This window comes from Lithobates pipiens, unplaced genomic scaffold, assembly GCF_037356315.1.
Source record: "Lithobates pipiens isolate NorthernLeopardFrog02 unplaced genomic scaffold, aLitPip1_a1.2 Scaffold_23, whole genome shotgun sequence".
Taxonomy (NCBI): Eukaryota; Metazoa; Chordata; class Amphibia; order Anura; family Ranidae; genus Lithobates; species Lithobates pipiens.
In genome coordinates, this window is record NW_027507785.1 from 243,195,087 (window position 1) to 243,211,747 (window position 16,661).

A 16,661-nucleotide genomic window follows, 5' to 3' on the forward strand; every position below is an offset into this window, starting at 1 on the left:
GAACTGGATTGCACAATATACACCAATAACACAACAAGGCTGCCCGTTCACAAGAAGTAAACAAAGCTATTACCACTTCTTTGTATACAGTGCCTTTATTAGGAATATTCCCTCCAAGGACCCAATGCCACACGTTGTGAACCGAAATACAATCCACCTGAGAGGTGTTTAGTATAATCTGCGACACTCAACACAGTCCCAGTGGATGGAGCCAATGTCTCAAGACTATGACAGAATACAATGCCTTTCCAGAATGTTTTTTTACTACGGGATAGACAAATCTTGTGAGTATTTTAAACAATATGGCCCTGGCATTTGATGGTATATCAACAAGTTACTGTAGCTGTATGATGGAAGAAAAACTCGAAACTTTTGCAAGCTTTAAAGGGGTTGCAAACCTTTGAGGTTTTTCCCCTGAATGCATTCTACAGTACGTATTCAGGTGAAAAACCTACTGCAGTGCAGCAGCCCCCCCCCCCCCCCCGAGACCCCCTTTTACCTACCTGAGCCCCATAATTCCCACAATGGGAACGAGCACACCAGCTCAGAACGGTGTCCCGATTGGATAGATTGATAGCAGTGCAGCTATTGGCTCCCGCTGCTGTCAATCAAATTCAATGACGTAGGCATCGGGGGCTGGCTGAGTCCTGCTGTCTGTGTCAATAGACACAGCAGCACGCCCACATGGGTGTCCCAAAGGAGAGCTATTCTCTGACGGGGCACTCGAGAAGAGGAGCCACCAGTGGTGCTGAGGGACCCCAGAAGAGTAGGATCGGGCCTCCTCTGTGCAAAACCAACTGCACAGAGGGGGAAAGTATGAACCCTTTCATTTAGGGGTGAGATTTCAAACTCCAACTTAAGTGGATTCATCAGTAAAATTCACATTTCATCTGCTTCCACAAGGCAAATCAGCATGAATCCATCAGGTTAATATTTTTAGTTAAAGTGGTTGTATAGTCTTTTTTAGAAGTTTAACCTACAGGTAAGCCTATAATAACGCTTACCTGTAGGTAAAAAAAAAATATTGCCTAAACCTGTACGGTTTAGGAGATATTCCCTTCGCAATGCGCCGCTGACTGCCTTTGGGGCTTCCCGGCAGATGCTGGACCCTGCCAGAAAGAGATCTCACGCGCACGTGCGCGGGAGTGACGATATCGTGGCTCCGGCCACTCACAGCGCCGGAGCCGCGATACCCAGAAGACATGCCTAGGGAACAGGTCAGCTCCTTCGGCGTGGTTCGGACGAGATGTCGGGGCCTTGTTCTAAGTTAAGTATTTCATAATGAGCTAGTATGTGGTTCATACTAGCTCATTATGACTTTTCCCTTGCAGGTCAGAAAAAAAAAAGTCAGCAGCTTTACTACCGCTTTAATAAGAAGCCTCTTCTTCCTTGCCATGAATGGAAATTGCTGGCACAAAGCCATTTCACCTGAACTAAAATGGGCTCTCCAAACTACAACCTGCTACAAGATTTTATTTGGCCCACAGCTAGAATCAGTGGCATATCCTCAATGTGCAGAGACTGAGAATATAGATCGGCAGAGGATGCTTATCGTCTCCCACTTCTCCCATCAAACCACCATGCCCCTTTTTTTAAAAGCAACCCCCCTCCCCCTTACTAAAATGCTGTCATCTCCCTAGTTGGTTGCTAGGACCCTTGATGTCCTAACAACCAAAGATATGTTTGCCCCAGAAATCACAGGATGGCGGAAAGGTCCCTGCTCAGATCAGCGCTGCCTACCGCTCTGCTGCTACAACTTTGTTGGCCTTACATTGGTTAGAGGGACACCGATGAGCATCTTGATGTAAGGGAGACTCTGATGGAGATCCTAATATAAAAGGGCACTTATTTTTTTTGTTAGCAAGAGAATAAGGTCACTTAGCTCACCTAAGACTTTGGCAACCAGAAGCATTGTGGGTATATGGTTTTCCTTTAGACAAACTATGCAGATCTGGATTTTTTTTCATCAGTTTCAGTTGTTACATACTTGTTCTGGGTCAATGGCTTAAACTTGGAGAGTAAGGAAGAGAGCTGGCAAGAGCCAGTCAACTAGCATTTTAGAAGGACATCAGAAAATGCTTCCTACGCATTTCGCTCAGGAAAGATTTCATTTAATTAATTTTTCTCTTGATCTCGGTTTTGACCAACAGGACCCCTTGTTGCATGCAAGCACTTAATTATACAGTATTGCAGTCCTAGATTAAAAGGCTCAGGAGATATCTGTCTGCCCTATTTAAGATTACTGCTGCTCTAACCTCTCGCTTTTTCATCCATCAGCCTTTGCTAAAATGAAACTTTGCAGTATTATATATATGCAAAAAATAAATAGTTTTCTTCTCTGAGAGAATTGAGCACTTCAATAGCAAATAGTTTTCAACATGGTTCAAGTGATTGTGTTACTAGATGCTTGTTTTATAACTCCATACATGAGTAGAGTAATCCAGAGTAATTATCTGGTTCTACTGCTTGTGAAAACTGACCAAATATGGTCAATTATCTAAATTTCTAACATTTCTGAAGAAAACGACCTCGATACAGTTAAATGTAGCCTCAAACCACAATCCAAGTGCAGAACAATAGGAAGAATGTGAATACTCATTCCACAGGACTGTGCTGTACACCCTGTAGTCTGGCCACAAGCTAGATTTGTTTAGCGGAACAATTTATTTTCCAAGTAAGAAAAAAAATGGAACCTTGTTTTAAAACAAAAGATTTTTAACTATCTAAGCCCCGGGAAGGTTTTAACCCCTTGACCATGACCAGTCCATTTTCGCAATAGGGCACTGCGTTACTTTGATAATTGCGTAGTCATGCAACACTGTACCCAAACAATATATCCTTTTTTCCCCAAAAATAGAGCCTTCTTTTAGTGGTAATTGATCACCTCTACGGGTTTTATTTTTTGCACTATAAACAAAAAAAGAGCAACAATTTTGAAAAAAAAACCCTTTTTTTTTACTTTCTGCTGTAATACATATCCAATAAAAAAATTAAAAAATCTAATGTCTTCATCAATTTAAGCCAAAATGTATTTTGCTACATATTTTTGGGGAAAAAAAATCCCATTAAGTGTATATTGATTGATTGAAAGTTAGTGCGACTACAAATGTTGGGATATTTTTATAGAATTTTTTTTACTAGTAATGGCAGCAATTAGAATTTTTTAGCGGGACTGCAACATCGCAGCGGACAAAATCAGACATCCGACACTTTTTGGAGACCAGTGACACGAATACAGTGATCAGTGCTAAAAATATGCTGTTACTGTACTAATGACACTGGAAGGGAAGGGGTTAACACCAGGGGCGACACACAGGTCCCAGAAAACAGAGCGCTCCATTCCCCAGAAGACAACGCGAGGATGAAAATAATGAACACTACTGCGGAATAGAAAGTGGCAGATTAGGACGATCTGCCTAGCAACAGGCATTTCTGGTAAGTAAAAAAAAAAAAAAAATTTCAATTTTTTTTCACATTTTTTTTTTAGGAGCCTTTTTATGTAATTTTTTTTATTTTTAGGGTGGACCTCCGCTTTAAGTGTGTCCCTAGGGAGTGTTTACTCGCGGCTTAGTGCAATCACATTAAAGTAAAAAAAATAAAAAATACATTGAGAAGTCAGCACTTGTTAATATTCAAATTCAGTTGAATGGCGGGGATTTCATGCATTGTGGCTTTGTCTTGGAACGTGACTACCTTTCTTTTATAAATAAAGGGTGTAGTTTTAAAGCTACACTAAGTCCCTTTGATCTTTCAGTTGTAATGGATACTGTGATGTGACTGGGCTTAAATTTTAAATGGCAGAAGCTTTTATAAAGGCTACTACTAGAAGTCCCTTGATACAGGTAAAGTGCTGTGAGATCTCTTATCTTAGAGGTCTAAATTTCTGGCGAGCCGTGGATTTGTGTGGTGGTGGTTAAAAACACAAAAGTTTTCCTACTGAAGAGAAACATCAAGTGTAATGGCGGATTTATATGGACTATTTTGTTTTCTAAATAGTGCAGCGCTGTGTCTCATTAAATAATGTGCATACAAAATTACATTTCAAAATAAAAATTTCATGATCAAAAAATATTTTAAAATTAAAGAAAAATGTAAAAAAAAATTGAAAAAAAAAAAATAGTTAATCTGTGTCAATCTGTGTGTTCATCCTCAAAAGGACCAATATCCAGTGCACACTTCCACCAGCTAAAGTACCTGCTCACCTCAAAGATGAATGGAAAAGCATAGACAAATCAGTCTGCTGATGAAGGCCAATGAGATGACGACACGCGTTGAGGGGAGGAGCCGAATCTGTGAAGCTTCGTGACTGTAGATTTTGCGGTGAATGAAGTGATGATTTGAGACATGCGGTTTTAAAATTTTTATCTTGTAAGTGGATTTGTTTTAGGGGCTTTTAATAAACATGCAAATAGAGTACACTATGGCACTTGTGCTTGAGGTTTCATGTAATAGTGTGATTTAGCACTTATGAGAAAGTGAAGGAAGGTTTGTCTGACGGCAATACAAAACGCTGATTACCCACAAAGAGGAGCAGTCTGGAGACCATTGGAGAGTGAAAGTTGATCCATTGTGGTGGACACCAGGAGTGATTTGTCTATGCTTTTCCATTCATCTTTGAGGTGAGCAGGCTCTTTAGCTGGTGGAGGTGTGCACTGGATATTGGTCCTTTTGAGGACGAACACACACAGCAGTAATTGCTTTGGAAGCATTGACACAGATGAACAGTTTTTTTCAAATTTTTTGACATTTTCATTTTTTTTCATTTAAAATATTTTTTGGATCATGAAATGTTCAATATAAATTTTTATACACTAACCCATCTTATGAAAGTTAGCTCAAAGCAGCCTAGACGGAAGTTCCAAAGCAGTGGGCCCCGATTTACATATACCATACATAGGAATATGTAGACCTCTGTTCACTCTGTATTGTCTAGAGACCAATTGTTCAGTTCTGTTTAGCTTTCATATAAAATGCCTTTATGAGGATTGTGGAATTTTGTTGAAAATATTAATAAAAACTATTATGGAAAAAAAAAATAAAAAAATAAAAAATTTTTTATAGACATTATTTAATGAGACACAGCGCTGCACTGTTTCGAAAACCATATTGAATTTGGTGTGGTGTATTACTAAATGTTCAGCAGTTGTGCAGTCACATATATCAGTGATTTTACACAATTTACTACCGTGTTATAGGAGGAAGTAATTTATTTGGCGCCGATTGTTTTTTTAACAATTTATATAGACTATTTGTTTATTAAAGAGGTGTTCCAGCTGCAAAAAATTTTTTTTTTAAAGTCAGCAGCTACAAACATTGTAGCTGCTGAATTTTAATAAGGAAACTTACTTGTCCAGGGAGCCCGCAACGTTGCCCCCCCAGGCTGATCTGTCCATCGGATCGGGTGCAGGCGCCACCATTCTAACCAAGGAAAAACGGCAGTGGAGCCTTCAGGCTTCATAGCCGTTTCCTACTGCGAAAGAACAAGTCCCACGGCCCCTTCTGAATGGGCCCAGTCGTCTTCTGGGACAGACAAAGGTCCCAGAAGGCAGCGGGGGAGGAGGAGGAAATTACGCACTGGTCTGCGGCCGAGCTACAGCGGAAGTACACTATGTACTTCAGAAAAAAAATAAAATAAAAAAATCGGAGTTATCCAAAAACGAGGTGTGGGGGAGTGGTCTTTCCTTTAAGACCAAGTTGTAAAAGTGGGTGGAACTCCACTTTAATGAATGTTTTTCACTTGAGGAGTGTTTGTGCTCACCTTTGTTTTATCATATGTATTTTTGTCATGCACTATCTTCGCACGTAATAAGAGATATTTTACAGCACAACATGAACAATACTGAAAATGTATACAGCCTGTGGATGAAGACAAGTCGGCAAGTGGTCATACTGTCCACATAAATTGGATCACATAGACTAGGAGACATGTCGTTGCTCATATTGGCATTTGAAACATAGCATGCTGCATATCTATTCTGCATTGATCACCAAGTACATGAAGCACTCCAAAAAAGAATCCCCCCTTATCCCCCCTTTTCTCAACCAAAAATAAACAACTACATATACTGTATTTATCGGCATATAACACGCACATTCATTTTAAGAGGGAAGTTTCTGGAAAAAATTTTTAATTTTAAATAAGGTAGCTAAAATTGAAGTATTGGCGTATAACACGCACGCTATTTGCACCCGATTTTCATGGTGTAAAAGTGAGTGTTATACACCAATAAATACAGTAATTAAAGCTGGCTTATTACTGTAGAATGCCTCGACATCTGTCACACTTTTACATACTGCAACTGCAGACAGTTCAGCAATCAAATGTAATTTGCAGCTGTGCAACAGACTATCCGTAACTGCATGCGCAGTCACACCATTTAGATATTCTATTAAAATACATTAAGCCTAACTCTCCATTTGTCATTTTCTTTTTATACGCTAGTCAGGAGCAACGCAATATTGTTGAGCGATTAACTAAAGATGGAAAAGAAAATATACCCTAAACATGGCTGTCTCCGTGTCATCTCTTAGAGCTGTGATAAAAGTGATAATTTCCCAATCATATAACACAAAGCACACAGAAGAAAGCCCATGTGTCATAACAAATGCCTTCAACACAAAAACGAACATGCGAAATGTCAGCCTTTGCAACATGCAGAGAAATATAAACAGCGCCTTGAACTTTATAATGCACTTCTGCACTAGGCAAGTACATTGTGACATTTTACCCAGTAATTTCAAACCCACAGGAGAGCCGATTGTCATTTATTATGTACCGCTCGGTGCCCAATTACAAATCCAGTTGGCGTATATTTTCTTTTCATTATGGTTTGTAGCCTTTAAAGTGATTGTAAGGGTTTGTTTTTTTTTTTTTGTTTTTTTTTTAAATAACAAAGTCATACTTACCTCCACTGCGCAGCTTGTTTTGCACAGAGTGGCCCCGAAACCTCGTCTTATGGGGTCCCTCGGCAGCTCTCATGGCTCCTCCTCCCATTAGATAACCCCCTAAGAAAAGTGCTCTCCCGGAGGGTTACCTTGTGGCCACACTGCCGAGTCCATCATTCGGCGTCCATAGCCGCCAAATGTATGACTTGGGCCCCACCCCCCTGCGCCATGGAGCAGTGGGAGCCAATGGCTGCGCTGCTATTAATCTATCCAATCAAGAGCCAAGAACTCCGGGCAGAGGGACAGCACGTCCACACTGGGTGAGGTTCCAGGGTTCAGGTAAATAAAATGGGGAGCTGAAGGGTAGGTCACCGACAGGTATTATTTCAACTTGATGCATTAAGATGGAAAAAAACAAAACAAAAAAACACAAAGCTTTAACATGGGGAGCATGTTAAATGGATTCTAAATACATCTATTAGAGGGCCAAAGAATTGTGAATGGTACGCCATACTGCCATTCATTCATTTTTTGTTGGAGCGAAAAAAGCGGTCACTAGGAATGCTAGAGGTGGGCTGGGTACCCAGGATGAATTATTTGTAACATTTAGATGGGACATCATCAGTAGAGAGGATTATATTTAACAAGAAATATACCTTGCGAAAACAGAACATAATATGTATGTGTGTGTGTATATATATATATATATATATATATATATATATATATATATATATATATATAAATAAAACAAAAAAATACTTGCTTGTTTTAAGAAATCACAGAATTAGATTACACTGAGCAACTCTGCCCCTTAGGCTGGCCACGGGTTGCAGGAAAGAAAAATTGCTCGATTCCCCCATCAAAACAGAGTGTTGACAGGAGAACCCCTCCCATGGAGCCATTGTGGAGCTATCCCCGTCGGAGGGACACAGCAAATATTGCTAGTGGCTATAGAGGCGCTAGCAATAATCGCATGTAAATCCGGCAGGCGTGTTTAACCCAAGTTGATCAATCGACTTGGGTACATTCAGCCTGCCCATACTTGGTTCAAATCGTCTGTCTGGTTTTACTCCTGAAATGGTTTATGATTGCCTTTGTAGACTATCAATCAACATTGAGAAAGTCTTTGTTGATCTTAGGCTAGGTGTTTTCTTGTGTACGGTGCGTTTAACCTTGGTGCATGCAGCTCTGTAGTTTAGCTGTGGTTAGAGGGCACAGGTCCTGTCCAGCCCTGCTGCAGGCAACACCTCAAACTCTATGAGAATCTGACAGCTGTTGTGGCTAGATGATGCACTTCGATGTACAAATGGCAGTACGTGGCCAGGGACAAATGCTCAGAATTCAAGTTGTCTGGGCATTCGTCCTTCCGTGCATACTGCACTAAAAATTCGTACAGCCAATTGCACGATCCAGCCTAGTCCACCCGCAACTCTCAGACTCTCAGAGTTTGACAGGCTGCTGGTAGCGGGGCTGGACAGAACACCTGTGGCCACCACTGGCAACTAAACCTTATAGGGCCTCTCAAATACGGACTGTCTGTCCATTTTTCATCCATCCATTGATGAATGAAAAAAATACATCAATGCATTCCTATGGAAAAACGGACGATCATCCATTTGCATCTGCTTCTGCCAACATCCTTTTTTGAATGGATGAAAGCACTATTTTTCATCCGTCAAAAAAACAAATCATATGAAAAATGGAGCCAAAGTTGTTATTTTTTTTTTTTTCCTTACATTTTCTTTTAGATTGACCTGGGAAGAGTAGATGCTTCAAATTTTTCTCTGGTTTTATTTCACATCGGTAACAGAACATGAAATGAAGGAAGGAGCTGTCATTAGGCCAGGAAGACACAGTGGATATCAAAAATCTACACACCCCTGTTAAAATGTCAGGTTTCTGTGATGTAAAAGAAAATGAGACATAAAATGTCAGAACTTATTCCAACTTTAATATGACCTATAAACTGCACAACTCAATTGTAGAACAAACTGAAAACTTTTTTTTTGGGAGGGGGGGGGGGGGGGGGTAAAAATAAAAAACTGAAATAATGGTTGCAAAAGTGTGCACACCCCCTTATAACTGTGGAGGGAGCTGTGTTTAATTAAAGCAATCACATTCAAACTTACGTTAAATAAGAGTCAGTACACACCTGCCATCATCAAAGTGCCTCTGTTTAACCCCAAATAAAAAGTTTAGCTGTTCAAGTAGGTCTTCCTGACATTTTCTTAGGCTGACCATACATGGTCGAATTTCAAAAGAATTATCTTTTGAAAATCAGAAAATTTGTGATCCAATGGTGCCACCATTGATTTCAAAATTTGACCGACCAAGCCTTCAATTTTAGCTCACTTTGCTACAGAAAAGAATTGTCGTGGCTGGGAATCTTCTTTTCTTTCCGGGAATTTTCTTTTCTTGCACATGCGCGATTCTCCCATCATTGATTAGAAAATAGTTTGTTTTTCAAAAAATTTCCAACATGTCGGATTACTCAAAAGTCTGATAGTCTATCCATGTGAGCCAACCAGTTAGCTTTTCTCAGTTACCACTTCCTTAGATCATAGCCCCTCCCGGTTTTTATCATGGGAAAGAAGAGCATCTTTTATCACACAATATTTAAGCATTGGGCAGACCCCCGTCATGCCTCCAATTGAGTGCGACAAATAAATGTAAAAAATATGATCACGCAAAAAGCCACTTTTTTTTCACCACTATTTTTTCTTCATAGCATTTGAAAATAATAGCAAAATTGGATGAATAGTTTTGGAAGGTACATTTTATTATGCTAGTTTCTAAGTCAGATCAAAAAGCGGGACGTTCTAAAAAAGAAAGAGGAACAGAAGGATTTGGTTGAAATACAGGAACAGTTGAGATTTAGGGCTAATAGCATACTTGTTCTTTTTAATTTTTGGATTGTCGACATGACCAATGCTAAAGACAGTTACAGCAGGAGCAATACATAAGCCACATCTAATCATTTTTCGGATGACCTTGATATCCGACAAGAAGGTTTTTGAAGCTAGACTGCTACAAAAGATATAGCGTCACTCCTAGCTGTTGGATGAAAAAAGGTTTATTTGTCTGCTGTGAGAAAAGGTTCTACTAAAAAAAGCTGCGAGAGTGAGGACAATTCCAGGACATCTGGTTCTTGGTAGATTGCTTAAACAAGTCCTAAAGAAAATGTATATTTACAATTCTACATGGCGTTAATTCAGGTATTTATCAGATTACCTTTTTCCCCACTTAAGGGTTAAATTCAAGTGGATTATGCAGTTCAGGGGCCCTAGTAGATTAAAGTTCACTGTGCAGTGTATTTTATACTCAGCAACAAAACTGAAGGTGCGACGGGGGCAAAGGGGAGAACGCATTGCACATGCGCAGCTGTTAAAAAAACGATCCGGAGTTACTGGACATGAGAGCTTAGTATCTGTTGCATTCAAGCAACTAGGCAGGAAAGGAATGCAAACAGTAGGGATGTTTTTTTTCTGCCAGACTTTATGAATCTAAAGGCACACTGGTATGGCAATTATATTAATTTGCAGCTCTGGGAAAACCAAAAAAGTCCTCCTCCCATGCAGTGGGTCAGTGCCCACACTGCAAGAGTTAACCTGCTTGTTTAGGTCTAGGGCAGTGGTTCTCAACCACCAGGCTTTGGCCAACTGCAGGGCCACAGCCCCCTTTATCCCATATCCTCTAATCTCACACAGTGCCCCCCAAGCTCCAATAGCCTCCGGCCCCTTAAAAACCCTCAGTCCCCTTGATGCCTCTAAAGCTCAATGCAGTGCCCTCTAGCTTGCTGCATGTCCTCCACCCCTCCATAGTGTCCCCAAGAGTGTCCTACTGTGCCCTCCAGACCCAGAAGTGTACTCCAGTTTCCCAAATTGCCCCTACAAAAAAAACATAGCCTCCTGGAGAGACATCCAGCCCCCTTCAAAGACCCCCCCCCCCCCCGCACAGTTGCCCCAGCTTCCTCCAAAAGCTCCATGTTCTACAGGGCCATTAAGTCTATTGCAAAGTTCCATAACCCCCTCCAGAACCTTAATTCTCCTAGAGCAGTGATTCTAAACCAGGGTTCCTCCAAAGGTTGCTAGGGGTTCCTTCAGCATTGGGCAATTTCTGCCTCTCAGGCAAGTTCCCACTGACACCATTGATATTTTTAGCTATCTGTAAGGAGATAATTCTTCCCAATGACCACAATTGTAAGGACCATTCCTCTCTCTGACCATCACACTAATGTATCATGAGTTGTAGACTTCTAATTTTTAGCAGGGGTTCCTCGAAACTGGAGAACTATTTCAAGAGTTCCTCTGTGTTGAAAAGGTTGAGAAAGGCTGTCATAGAGTGACAGCCAGCCCCATCCAGAACCTTCCAGAATTTCAATACATATTTTGTATCCCCATACATTTACTGCGGGTGAATAAAAAAAAAAAAAAAAAAAGTTGGTTAGGGCACAGAAGAATTTATTGGGCTCAGGTCTCGATGTTGAGAATCACTAGTCCAGATAGGCTTTAAAGAGGAACTGCAGTCTGCTCACATAATTTGTAATAAAAACATCTTTGCCATTCTAAAGCTTCCCTCTAACCACTTTGCGTATTATTTTATATATATTGTGATTCTGTACATGCCAAATATGCTGCAAAAATCTCCCTCCACTGAGTCTGGCTGCATCCATTTTAACTGTGGGCAGCTGAAGCTGGTGCCTGTTCACACCTTCAGCTCTACAGCTATCATTGACCCTCTTATGACTCATCCTCCTTCCCTTCCTGGCAAACTAACAAGAGTGTGAGAAAGCGAGCTGTGCAAGATGTCATAAGCATAGGCTTTTTACCAGACAAGAAACAGGAAGTGGGGTATTTACTGTCAGAAAAAAAATGTTTTACTATCCAAAGTTAACGACAACAAGAGCAGAAGATTTAATAGAAGGAAAGTTGAAAAGAATTAGTGAAGTTCCACTTTCAAGTGGTTGAAAACCTGCGGCATGAAAAATAAAACAATGCATTAATCTCAATTCACTGCACTGAGTGCATTTTCAGTCTCATGAGTCATTTTTGACAGGTTATGCAGACTGCAAATAATTGAGGGGGACAGGGAGGGAGCCTCCATCACACAGCCTTTGATTGATAGCCTCAGCTGTGCATGTTTCCCTATGAGATTGCATAGAGAATGTGAATTCCCTGCACTCAGGTCTCAGATTACAGTCAGCTCCAGTCTCTGAGCCATGAAGTGAGACAGATACCCACCCCCTGCATCTGGAAGCTCAGAAAAGCTGTTTAAATTCTGGACTTATAAAGAGAAGTAATGCCAACGCTTTTTAGGTCATACTGTTCTGGGTCACAGCAGTGAACTTACTTTTCCTTTTTTTGTTATAAATTATGAACTTGGCCTTTATACTTGGACCACAATTATAGTTTTTCTTTTACTTTGGATTAGCTAGGATATCTAAAGGTGTAGAGCTTTTTTTTTTTCTTCTTCTTTTTAAAAGTTAGCACAGCGAACAATTGAACATATATCTATTTTTAGCCTCAGAGTATAAAAATATTTGAAACTATGTACTGGCTACTGATAGCATGCGTCATATTTTAAATGCTACACACATAAGTGACGATCACAGACTAAAGACACACACATTCCATGAGGGGCAAAACAGATCAGATGAGCAAACATAGATGTGGCTAAATTTGTTGTTATTCTTCCATAAAAAAAAAAAAGAACTCATCATTTTCTATTAAAGAACCTTAAACGGAAATTAGTATTAACCATATTTTATAAACAGCAAGATCAGACTGTACCTTTGATTTTAATTCAATAGAATATTTAAATAAAATTAAATGACAATGGAATGGACAAAAAAAAGGAGTTCAGGATTTAGATGCACTTTAACCACTACAGATCCGCGCTATTGCCAAATGACGGCATTAGCGCGGACCTACATTTCCGGGACTACGTCCATTGACGTCGTCCCGGATACGAGCGGCCTGCGCGCCCCCTGAGGGGCGCGCGCGGTGCGCTCTGTGATCGGCGAGTCCGTGAGACTCGCCTGATCACCGATCCGTGCAAGGGGTCGATCCCGACCCCTTATCACGTGATCAGCTGTCAGCCAATGACAGCTGATCATGTGATAAAATGGAGCCGGTAATCGGCTATTATTCCTCCTCGCGCTGTCAGCGCGAGGAGAGAAAAAAAAAGCCGATCACCGGCGGCCGTGATCGGGACATCAGTCCCGATCACGGCCAGCAATACAGCTGACCACCTGCCCCCTGCCAGTGCCCACCTGCCCACCGCCGTGCCATCCTGAATAAAAGTAAGTGCCCCCCATCAGTGCCCATAGTGCCCACAGTGCCACCTACAGTGCCACCCACAATGCCACCCACAGTGCCATCCAGCAGTGCCACCAACAGTGCCACCCACAGTGCCCACAATCTGCCTCAAAGGTGCTGCGACCCAGTGCCGCCCATCAGTGCCCAGCAGTGCCGCCCATCAGTGCCCAGCAGTGCCGCCCATCAGTGCCCAGCAGTGCCACCTATCAGAGCCACCTATCAGTGCCACCTATCAGTGCCCATCAGTCCCATCTATCAGTGGTACCTATCAGTGCCCATCCGTGCCACCCATCCGTGCCACTTATCCGTGCCACCCATCCATGCCATCTTATCTGTGCCCATCTTTGCCCATCAGTGCCGCCTTATCTGTGCCCATCGGTGCCGCCTTATCTGTGCCTATTAGTGCCGCCTTAACTATGCCTATCAGTGCCCACCAGTGCAGCCTATCAGTGCCCACCAATGCAGCCCATCAGTGCCCACCAATGCAGCCCATCAGTGCCCACCAATGCAGCCATCAGTGCCGCCTAATCAGCGCACTTCAATGAAGGAGAAAAATGACCCGTTTGCAAAATTTTATAACAAACTATTAAAACATGATTTTTTTTTTTTTTTTTTTGCATCTTTTTTTGTTTGTTTAGCAAAAAATAAAACTCCAAGCTGTAACTAAATACCACCAAAAGAAAGCTCTATTTGTGGGAAAAAAATGATAAAAATTTCATTTGGGTACAGTGTTGTATGACCGCGCAATTGTCATTCAAAGTGCATCAGCGCTGAAAGCTGAAAATTGGTCTGGGACTGAGGGGGGTTTAAGTGCCCAGTAAGTTATTGCAAACAAGTGATTCCCGTAGCTCTTAATGAGACTTCTGCACCCGTCAACTGGTAGTCTGGCCCACTCTTCTTGAGAACATTGCTCCAGTTATCCAAAGGTTTGACCGGTGACTTAGGCTGGCCATGGTAAAATTTTGAAAGAATCTTCTTTTGAAAATCCGAACATGTGTGCGTTTTGTGATCCGATGGTGCCACCTTTGATTTCGAAATTCGACCAACCAAGCCTCATGTTGCTACACCTCATGTTGCTACAGAAAATACTTTTCGTGGCTGGGAATCTTCTTTTCTTGCACATGCGCATTTCTTTTAGGATTACATTTCTTGCACAATTCTCCCATCATTGATTAGAAAATTGTTCACTTTTCAAAAAACGTCCAACATGTCCGATTACTCAAATTCGATGGCCGCATGAAAATTGGCTGTTTTCTGGTGTGAAATACGAACAAAAACACTTGGATAAGATTTTCAAAAGCAAATTCTTTCCAATTTTGACCCATGTATGGCCTGCCTAAGGCATTCTTGGACATGTGGAGCGGGGCTGTGTGCTTTTGAAGACATGACCTGTAACAGAGCTTTCTGACACTGGGCAATACATTTCACATGTACCAGAAAAAAAAAATAGCCTACTCCATGTTTCAGAGTTCTTTTCTTTGAAAACTTAATTTTTTGTCTGAACATATAGAGTGGATGTAACTTGACAAACAGCTCGAGTTTTGTCACTTCTGTCCAAAGAATATTCTCCCAAAAGCATTGTCCATGTGCATTTTGCAAGCCCAGTCTAGCTTTTTTTGGTGTGTTTTTCTTTCAACAGTGAGTCCACCTGGGTCTTTTTCCATTGATCCCACAAGAGCTCAAAAAGCAACAGATGGTATGATCAGTTACTGATAGGTTTTGACCTTAAAGCATAGCTTGCGACTCTTTCAAAAAATGTTATGACTCTCGGTCCACCATTTACACTGTCCTTATGTTCAATCTGGGGTAAATATTCCTAGTTTAGCCAAGTCCAGTGAGGTTGGTTATATTCCCACGGACTGTAAAAAATTCCTAATATTTGCAACTGTAGCCACAGTAACATCAATTACTTCAATGGTCCCGTTCATCACTGGCATCTGCTGTGTGCTGGTCTTTGGTCATCTTCCTTGACCACTGCAGGTTGACATCACTGCAGTGGTCAATGAAGAAGTCATAATCCTGGGACAGAGTCAGTGCCGATGCTGTAAGCCGAGTGTGAATGCACTGTTCAGTTTACATACCAGAGATCTTACTGTAGAACAGACTTTACATGTTTATTCTGCATGATAAACCCTGCCTGCTCACGGTTTGTGACAGTGGGACTTTAGTTCTGCTTTAACGTCTCGGGGGAGTTCCAGATTCTAGTGTCCAGTCACTATGAGGCGTAGAGATGCAACGATACCTTCTTTTTAGTACTCGCCGATACCATCCGCAACTGTTTTGTTTACACTTCAGCTGTCAGCAATGGTACAAAGCATTGAAAAGTCATTAACAAATGAAATTAATATATATTTTTTTTTTTATGTTGCGCTTTTTTAATGTGAAATGTGTAAATATATGTTAATATATGTGTGAAAATATTCACTAACAAAGCAAGCAAAAAAAAGTTAATCGTTTATTGTTTATGAAATAGAAGTGAAAAAAAAAAAAAAAAGCAGGAAAATAATAATAAAATTGAGGAGAATAGGGAGTTAATTAAGGGTGATTAGAGTAAATTAAGGGTTAATACGGGGTTAAAACAGATGAACATTTGTTCATCCCCACCGACAGCTCAAAGAACCGAGCCTGAAAGTATCGGTTTCAAGTACAGATACTTGTGCAAATACTCGGTATCAGTACCGATACTATTATCGGTACAACCCTAATTAGGGGCGATTGGACAGGTTCGAAAACCTGTCCCTTTTGAAGTTCCCTAGTTTGAGTTTGATAAGCAAATTACAAGCACTCATCCGGATTGGTGGCTAAGTACTTTTGATTTTTGCTAGGGGTCTTTGAAGCAATTGATGCTACTGAAGTGCTTTACAAACATCAACCGTTCTGAAACCACCATCACAATGTCTACCAGCACAAAAGTATCACACAAATTAGCTACCTACGTGGTCATAACATTCGTTTAGCTTTGCTAAACTGCTTTAATGAGTTACTAGTAAACATTCCATTATTTTTCCTTTAGAAGATGGCAAATACTTATCCCTCAGGAATGACCAGCAACCAATCCAGCTGTGAATCATTCTGTCAAATTTTTGGCTTGGCATACACAACATCTAGCAAAAAATAACATCAGTTTCGGGTGGGCTGGCTATCTTACATAATAAACTGAATTATTTAGAAACAATCTGTGAAATATAGTGCATACACACATAGTAAACAAAGGCATAATGTTAATTTCAGTGATCATGCATTTGGAATTCTAGTCACTCTTTATCTTTAGGTTGTTTTCGGCCCGACCAGTCGGATCCAAAATCAATCGTCGTTTTAAATGGGGGTATTTTGAACATATTTTCCACCCGATTATTGCATGAATCAATATAGGGTCTAACTTACCCACACTCTAAAATTAAAAAATACAGTACATTTTTATTTAAATAGTCATTTAGGACAGTACTGTATTACACA

The 16,661-nt window shown here is 40.8% G+C and overlaps 1 protein-coding gene across 1 annotated transcript in view; it reads right to left on the minus strand.

The window, feature by feature from the left end:
* Positions 1 to 16,661, minus strand: part of HS2ST1 (heparan sulfate 2-O-sulfotransferase 1) — a 231,905-nt gene that overhangs the window by 80,014 nt on the left and 135,230 nt on the right. The window lies entirely within an intron of this gene.